Source organism: Rutidosis leptorrhynchoides, chromosome 4 (assembly GCF_046630445.1).
Source record: "Rutidosis leptorrhynchoides isolate AG116_Rl617_1_P2 chromosome 4, CSIRO_AGI_Rlap_v1, whole genome shotgun sequence".
Lineage (NCBI taxonomy): Eukaryota > Viridiplantae > Streptophyta > Magnoliopsida > Asterales > Asteraceae > Rutidosis > Rutidosis leptorrhynchoides.
Window position 1 is genome coordinate 246,216,022 of NC_092336.1, and position 10,150 is coordinate 246,226,171.

A 10,150-nucleotide genomic window follows, 5' to 3' on the forward strand; every position below is an offset into this window, starting at 1 on the left:
TCTAGACAAGATTTCATCAATCATGTCTCCGGGTAGGTCTCTTAAAATATTGGGTTGTCTATCCATTTTGTGTTTTTATACTGTAAAATAGATAAGAGTTAGATTCATAAAAAAAAATACTTATTAATACAAGTAATTTTTACATATATCATAAAGCATAAGCACACTATATTACATATATTACACCACACGAATACAACTATCTTATTCTGACTCACTCATTTCTTCTTCTTCGGTTTTAATTCGTTTTGCCAAGTTTCTAGGGATATATGATGTTCCCCTAATACAAGCTGTCGTTTTCCACAATGGTTTAGAAAAACCTGGTGGTTTAGAGGTTCCCGGGCCATTGTTACAACTTAAGGGCTTCGGGGGTTGACGATACATATAAAGTTCATCGGGGTTGGAATTAGATTTCTCTATTTTTATGCCCTTTCCCTTATTATTTTCTTTTGCCTTTTTAAATTCAGTTGGGGTAATTTCTATAACATCATCGGAATTCTCGTTGGAATCCGATTCATCTGAGAATTGGTAATCCTCCCAATATTTTGCTTCCTTGGCGGAAACACCATTGACCATAATTAACCTTGGTCGGTTGGTTGAGGATTTTCTTTTACTTAACCGTTTTATTATTTCCCCCACCGGTTCTATTTCCTCCTCCGGTTCCTCCTCTTCCGGTTCTGATTCTTCTTCCGGTTCTTCTTCGGGAACTTGTGAATCAGTCCAATATATATTCGACTCTTCGTTATTATTAGGTGAGTCAATGGGATTTGTGCTAGAGGTAGACATCTATCACACAATATCAAACATGTTAAGTGTGACAACCCGGAAATTTCCAACCAAATTTAAACTTTAATCTTTATATGTTTCCGTTACGATAAGCAATATTTGTTAACTTAAATTTCAAGAATTTTAAACTATGTTCATACATTCATTCAACCTCAACCAAGTTCCAACAATTCACGAACCATTAAACGAATATGATTATATATGTATATGTGTATATATATTATAACTTGAAACGTAAACAAAATATTAGATTAAATACTTTATATGATTGTATCTGTTTCAAAATGTTTATCAATGGAATTAGAAGATAAGATCAAATGATTGAATTATCAGATATATTGAATTATGATTACAAGTCTCTGTTGAAAGGCCCACGTTGATTTGAAGAAATTTTTCCATTTTAACAATATTCGGAAAATGGTAAAGTGATTTATAAATAAGAACAAGTTGTCAATCATTGAGAACTAGACAAAGGATAGTGGAAGATTGAATCTCATAAAGACTCGATTGATCTATTTAGTTTCAAACGTACAAAAACGTTTTCAGTTTAAAAAGAACTTTATTATTAAAACGTATATAACTTTTATAAATATCTAGAACCACTTTTGACAACTCATTATTTAACTAGTATGATAAAGATAACGATATTTATATTTTATTTTATTAAATATATATAACGATTTAAATTACTATTAAAATATTTATACGCGTATTATACGTACATAGTTTTATACTTTTACTATACTTAAACTTTACATTTACTTTATTTTTACTTTACTTTAACTTTAATAATTCATACTTTAATAATTCACTTTAATAATTCATACTTTAATAATTCACTTTAATAATTCATACTTTAATAATTCACTTTAATAATTTATACTTTAATAATTCACTTTAATAATTCATACTTTAATAATTCACTTTAATAATTCAAAAATTTATTATAAATAGAATTCAATAGGTTTCATTATTTCATAGAAACTTGAAAATATTTTTCTCTAAACTCTCTCAATCGATTTACATATATATATATTTACTCCGTATTATTTCAAGATATTATTAGTATACATAAAATATTACGACGGAGTGCTGTCCGAGTGATTTCGAAATTGTTTTTCGAGTAGGATAGGATTAAGGAAATTACGGGTTATAGCTATGGAGGTGATTGAGTATGGTTCATGGGTATGCTAGTGAGGTCAATATAGTATTTATCATTTCCGTTGCGTCTACGTACCTTTCCTGTAATATTGAATCTCAATATTGATACGTGAGTACTCATAATTTAACTTTTACATATTAATAGTGTATCCCTGACTAGTGCTCGAGTATTTAGGATTATGCATGCTTGTACTTTTGATATTGCCCTTAGACAGGTTAGGTTGAATCTTGAATTAGTTACACTTAAGGTTGAGATAAGGTATAAGATATGCATGTCCTTGGAAAGTTAGCGAAAAATTAAGAACTTTTCCTTTAGATATCGAATGGTTTCGATGAACAGATTAGAAGTTATAATCAATTGAATTTTCGATATTTTTATTAAAAATGATTATTATTATCGTCGTTTTTATCGTCGTTCTATTTTTATCTTATTATTATCATTATTATTAACTTTATCAATAAAAGGGATTTATCATTAAAAATTGTTATATTTTTTTTTATTATTACTATCGTTATTATCGTTAAAGTTATAATTAGTATTATTATTATTATCCAATTATTATTATTATTATTATTATTATTATTATTATTATTATTATTATTATTATTATTATTATTATTATTATTATTATTATTATTATTATTATTATTATTAGTATTATTATTATTATTATCATTATTAATATATATATCATTATTTAAAAATGGTTATTGTCATTGTTATTATTATTAATTATTATTACTATATTATCATTAAGATAATTATTAGTATTATCGTTAATAATGTTATAGTAACTATCATTATTAATATTAGTGTAATTAAAACAAATATTTGTAACACCTAAATATTTTGATTACTATTATTATCATTATTATGAACACGATATAAAAGACGATTAAAAGCTATTAAACGAAACGATTAGGAAATAATGAGTAAGAGTATCATGATGAAATTAAAATATTATAAGATATTGATTTAGATAAAATTATAGTTCTTATTATTTTTATCATTACTATTATTATTAAAAGTATCGTTAGTATTAAAACTATCATTTTAACAAAAATTATCATTTTAATAGAAATGTCATTGTTACTGTAAAATATCATTATTATTATCATTTTTAAATAGAATTATTATTTTAAAGATAATATTAAAAATTATCGTAAATATTAAAGTTATCATAATAAGAATTATCGTTTTATCATAATGTCATCTTAGTAATTATAAATATTGATATTTTTATAATAATAATTATTATTACAAAATAATACAACTTTTACTTACTATCATTATAGATATTATTTTATCAAATAAATATGTGATACAAACATATTTTACTACGTGTAATAACTTACTTTAATAATACCTATCATATTATCTTTATGATATTAAATGAACCCTATAAATTTTATTACTTAATATATATAAAAGTATATTTTATTATATAAATTTAATATAAAATTTTATTTTTTAATAAATAAATTATATTATTTACTCTAATAAATCTTTTAAAAATATTTAAAAATATAAAATGACGATATTTAAACTATATATTAATCATGTATAGATTTTTGGAAATTATTTTTAGTCAAATTTACTTTTGTTGACTTTTGCATATTAGTCTCGAGCATTAGGATTGTAGTACACTATGACTTGACCAAATTTGTTAGACAAATATTGACCAACACATAAATATATATAATTAATTTAGGTTCGTGAATTCGAGGCCAACCTTGCACTTGTTCAATGACGTTATATGTATTTTTACTACGAAATACAGCATGGTGAGTTTCATTTTCCTTTTTACCCTTTATATTTTTGGGACTGAGAATACATGCGCTTTTATAATTGTTTGACGAAATAGACACAAGTAATTGAAACTACATTCTATGGTTGAATTATCGAAATCGAATATGCCCCTTTTAATTAAAGTCTGGTAATCTAAGAATTAGGGAACAGACACCCTAATTGACGTGAATCCTAAAGATAGATCTATTGGGCCTAACAAACCCCATCCAAAGTACCGGATGCTTTAGTACTTCGAAATTTATATCATGTCCGAAGGAGGATCCCGGAATGATAGGGGATATTCTTATATGTATTTAGTTAATGTCGGTTACCAGGTGTTCACCATATGAATGATTATTTTTGTCTCTATGCATGGGACGTATATTTATGAGAACTGGAAATAAAATTCTTGTGGTCTATTAAAATGATGGAAATAAATGATTATGATAAACTAATGAACTCACCAACCTTTTGGTTGACACTTTAAAGCATGTTTATTCTCAGGTGTTAAAGAAATCTTCCGCTGTGCATTTGCTCATTTTAAAGATATTACTTGGAGTCATTCATGGCATATTTCAAAAGACGTTGCATTCAAGTCGTTGAGTTCAATAGAGATTATTATTAAGTAAATGATAGATTAGGTCATTTATAGTTGAATCTTATGAAATGGTATGCATGTCTATCAATTTTCGATGTAAAGAGAGTTTATCTTTTAAAAATGAATGCAATGTCTGAAAAATGTATCATATAGAGGTCAAATACCTCGTGATGTAATCAACTATTGAGAATCGTTTATAATGTATATGAACCGGTCCTTTCAGTTGGTATCAGAGCGGTGGTCTTAGCGAACCAGGTCTGCAATAGTGTGTCTAACTGATAAGTCGTTAGGATGCATTAGTGAGTCTGGACTTCGACCGTGTCTGCATGTCAAGAGTTTTACTTATCATTTTATGTCGAAAATCATCTACTTATCATCCGTAGAAAATTACCTACTTATCATTCTTAAGTCTAGACACATCTTGCTGCATTGATTGCATGAATAGTGTACAGACAAAATTCATATCTTAGCATATCTGCTAAATCATATCTTTTCGTATCTATTACTGTAAACTTTGCCTGATATATTCCGCAAATTCCTCCGTAATCTACGAAATCTTTTACTCTATATATATGGATATTCTATGTAATTAGAATACCATCCGATAGCCGGAAAATCATTTTTATATCGAAAAATCCTTTATCCAATTGTACGAAATGGAATTCGTCGTTAGTTCAAGTCACTCGGATTCCGAAATGGAATCTCACTCAAGCTCCGAAAGCAGTGTGACCGGAATGGATCAACCAATCAGTCATCACCTATTTTGGATGAATTGGGGATGGGTTCGTAACCTCCTCAATTATTGGAGACAAGAAGAAGGCGATCCTTTCCATCCACCACATTGCCCTCTTGACGAAGAACCTGAAGCACTTACCGGCGAACCTGTCCGAAACACCATTTTCTCTCTCATTTCCAGAGTATCTCGTCACGATTATATATTACATCAAATTTTAGATTTTATTTATCCGCTCGTCCAAACCGACAATCACCCTGGTGTAATAGAAGAAGTCAACGAGCTTCGCGCTCGGGTAATGGCTTTGGAGAATATGGTGCAAAGGTTACAAACACCAGCAGCAGCACCAGCAGCATAACCAGTACCACCATCAACAAACGCCAACAGTACCATCACCACCACAACAGCAACATCCACATCCCACACCTTAACATCACAATCAGTACCTCGAGCATCAACGTCATACGCACCATAGATACCAAGGAGTACCAACAACAATAACTGACGAAGTATTAATTCATAACTTCATTGGAGAAACATTCCGCGGTGATTATGTAATCTCTAAAGTCTTAGAGATTATCTAATCTAGCCCTAACCATAAATCAGTTAAGCGAACCAAAATGATAGAAGGAAGAGTAGAAACCCTGACAAAAATGGTGTGTAATTAACAAGCTAAACTTGCTTTACCAACAACATCAACAGTACCGTCAGCGTTACCAGCATCGTCAGTACAGTCAACATCCGAATCAACAACACCGATAACATCACAAACTTCATCAGTTCAAGAATCACTGTGGATATCATTACGAATCAATAACGTGTATATTATATCAACGAGTTATGAAGAATTAACTCATTCCCTCTGAAGAAATTATATATATATATATATATATATATATATATATATATATATATATATATATATATATATATATATGTATATATATATATATTGAAATAAATCTTTCCGTACTAAGCTATTATGTGTGAATCTTAACTACTCGGTTGATTCATATTATTAATATGCAATTATGTATATCCTTCGTCAGCAACTTAACCATCGTTAACTACAATCTCTGTTTCAATTCAATGAATTTTATTTCATAATAAATCAAGTGTATTATTCAAATATATGTTTGATTTTACACCTTCATGATCGATGTACTCGAAACTTTTCAAACAAGATCATTCGTACCTTGCGAAGTTCACAAGAATTCCACGAACACTAACACCATTCACCGAAGAAATATCAATAAAAATGAATAATGAAGTAATGATTCATTATTTCATTTACATTGAAGAAATAATCCGCGAATATTACGTAATTTCTAAAGTTTTAGGAATTATTCAATTCTAGTTTCAACCGTAAATCGAATGAGTTTAATTTAATATTAACTCATTAAATCTATGTTACATCTGAAGAAAATATACACATATATATTTTCATAAAGACTGTAATAAAATTCTTTTGTATAAAATATTAATGGTGAAATTTTTTTTAACGGGTAGGTAATACCCGAGAAATATATATTATATATATATATATATATATATATATATATATATATATATATATATATATATATATATATATATATATATATATTCACAATTAATATGTTACATTCTTCGAATCTGATTAAGAAAATTATCAACCATACTTCCAACTTTCATAATAATATACATTCTTTCATAGCAATCAAAACAACAATACTCATTCAAACCCAATTACATATTCTGATTTTGAAACCTCAGAATTCAATACGAAATATAACCAGTACCATCACTTTTAGATTCTTACATCTTTCAAAGGTATACTTTGACTTCAAAACTGTGTTAGAACATCAAATGTATATTAACAATTACAATCTGTGTTCAAACCCTTCGAAAATTTCTGAAGACACTTCGAATAATGAGCAATCGAGATGATGATGATTCAACCACATATTACCCACAGTTATGTACTTAAAAAGCTCTCTCAAACCCAAAGTCATGATTCAACACAGATCTATGTCAGATCCTTTGGCAATTATTAGCAAAAATAACTTTGCAATTCCTTTTCAAAGTAGCAAATTCTATCACAGCTCCAGCAAGACAACTTCGATTTTTCATTCGGAGTAGCCTTATCATAATCTTGATATATATGATTACCCTTTTGTTACCGGAGAACCTTTCATGTTTCACCACATTAGCAATAAACTTAATCACAACTTCACTGATCTTTGACCTTCCGAAGAATCAGTATAATTACTGAAACCCCATCATTTACTCATTCGCATCTTGTAACGAGAATTGCCATACGAATCATCGGGAATTAGCAATCAGTATTTTGAAATCTCGCAGCATGTCTACGCCAACAGTTATATGTGTATATATAACGTCTATCTTCTGGACTTGATTTGAATGTGAAGTTTCTGAAAAACACTCCGAACTACGAATTCGTTCTCCGAAAATAGAAAAGTGCAGATGAAGCAGCAAAAACTATAAACGACTTTAACAGTAAAAGTTTGATGATAATGAATAAGTGTGCTGGCAAAGCGCAGAAAAAGAGAAGTCTTGGAACTGGAAACCGGATTGAGCAAAGTATGAAGGAGGCTGTGGACAAATCATAAAGACTGAACCTGACTTCAAAGAATCCAAATGATTCAGTATCAGCTGAAGTCATTAACGAATACCTTGCTCCTGACTCTAAACCCATGCGGACAATATTATTCATCATCCTCTGATATTAGAAATTCTAAGATATCATCGTATCTTTCATCATAAATATCCTCCATATTTCTGAAGTTAATTTCTTAATTATTCTTATTTGAAATCATTTACCTCTTCGCGCTATCTGTATTACATCATAAAAGAAACTATTTTAGTTTTCTAAATCCTGAAATATTCGAGTTTAAAATAGAAATATTTTTGAAGCAGTGTTGGGATCTGAAGCATGAGTTAGTATAATATAATGACACTTGATCAACGTGATTATATTACAGTAAGTCATGCTGAGTTTCTAAAAGGAATGTGATGATTCGTAGATCATAACATCATCATGTGCCATGTTATACGACTCTTGTATTCTATTTAACCTCTAAAATATCAAGAAAATATTTCTTGATGATTCGACTTTTTCCAATGTATTCTGGTAATTTGACAAGTCAAGATCGTGCCTTTATAATTTCCTTCCTAGAACATTAACAATGTTCATTCCGAAATTCATATCTGCGAATTCTGGACCATTACAAGCGGTGCTTAATCGCAAGAAGAAGAAATGAAAGGACAAAATTCCGAAATAGAAATTAGGGTATAAATCGCAGCAAATAAAAGAGAGCATTAACTAGAGATGACAATGATTATGGGAGACAGAAGTAGAGACATCGAAATATAAGAGAAGATATAAAATCCAACAACCACCCAGAAATTATAAACCGTATATATCGATGCATATAGCAATATAAAGACACGGGAGAACTAGAAACACTATAAACCCAAGAGTATAGTAAAAGTAAATAGATTCTTCTGGCAGTAGATGAAAAAGAAGAATGACCGATATGAAAGTTAGAAGTATATCGAGAATCAGAACTGGATGGAGCATATTGATGAATACTTTAAAATATGAGTTGAGGGGGAAAGAATAGAAGGTGATGAAACATGACTAGGAACTTAGAAATCAACAGATTTAACTCACACAATGGCGGAACAAGTAAATCAAACCCTCTAGTGAATAGGTTAAGCTTTTTTTGATTAATTTAGTTAAACCACAACTAAATCAAGTGTGATTAAATTAACACCTAGAGCTATTATTCACCACCTGGGTGATTTGGACTGAGAGAGAATCGGAGGATATCTGAGTATGTGTAACAAATGAGAGGCTTAACCTAAAATGAATAACATAAGACTTTATATACCCCTGGTGTTGACTCACCCATACGATTCATTCATCACACGTATGAGCTGGCTTCATCAGCCGTACAGGTGATCACTTACTCGTGTCTTCTCATTTAGGTTGTAATTGTGACTTAGCTCAGCATCAACCGTGCGTATGAGCCTGTCAGCCGTACTAGTGAGGCTTCACTCGTATGTCTGACTAAGTCAAACATAGTCAAACATCTAAATCTCGTTCCTGCAGTTCATGTAACCACATACAAACACGGATAGGATAATAACGAGAAATCATGGTGGCCTGTAAACTGTTGTACATGCAATGAACGTGGGTAGATGTCTAGGGACTTGCATAAAATGCATCAACAGAAGGTGTGAGTTGTAAGGAAACGAAGGAGGTGAATTTATATGAAAATCTCCGACAGAACAATTAAAATGGACGATCACATTTAAAGCGGATCCTAATTCCCTTGATTACCGGAGAGTCAAATCTTATTAAGAAGATTTTCTTCAAATCCCTTGAAATCTGGGAATCAATCATATCTACGTCAAATGATAAGATGAATCTACACTTACTCATTTCACTATTCTATGTTAGCTTCATTCGTACTCTTCATATAAATGGATTGTTTATCCAAATTATTCGCTGATGATAAAACTCTAATTTTTAGCCCGTATGCATCATGAAAACATACTTATTATCATTCACGACCTTTCCACTCAAATTTCAGGACGAAATTTCTTTAACGGGTAGGTACTGTGACAACCCGGAAATTTCCAACCAAATTTAAACTTTAATCTTTATATGTTTCCGTCACGATAAGCAATATTTGTTAAGTTAAATTTCAAGAATTTTAAACTATCTTCATACATTCATTCAACCTCAACCAAGTTCCAACGATTCACGAACCATTAAACGAATATGATTATATATGTATATGTGTATATATATTATAACTTGAAACGTAAACAAAATATTAGATTAAATACTTTATATGATTGTATCTGTTTCAAAATGTTTATCAATGGAATTAGAAGATAAGATCAAATGATTGAATTATCAGATATATTGAATTATGATTACAAGTCTCTGTTGAAAGGCCCACGTTGATTTGAAGAAATTTTTCCATTTTAACAATATTCGGAAAATGGTAAAGTGATTTATAAATAAGAACAAGTTGTCAATCATTGAGAACTAGACAAAGGATAGTGG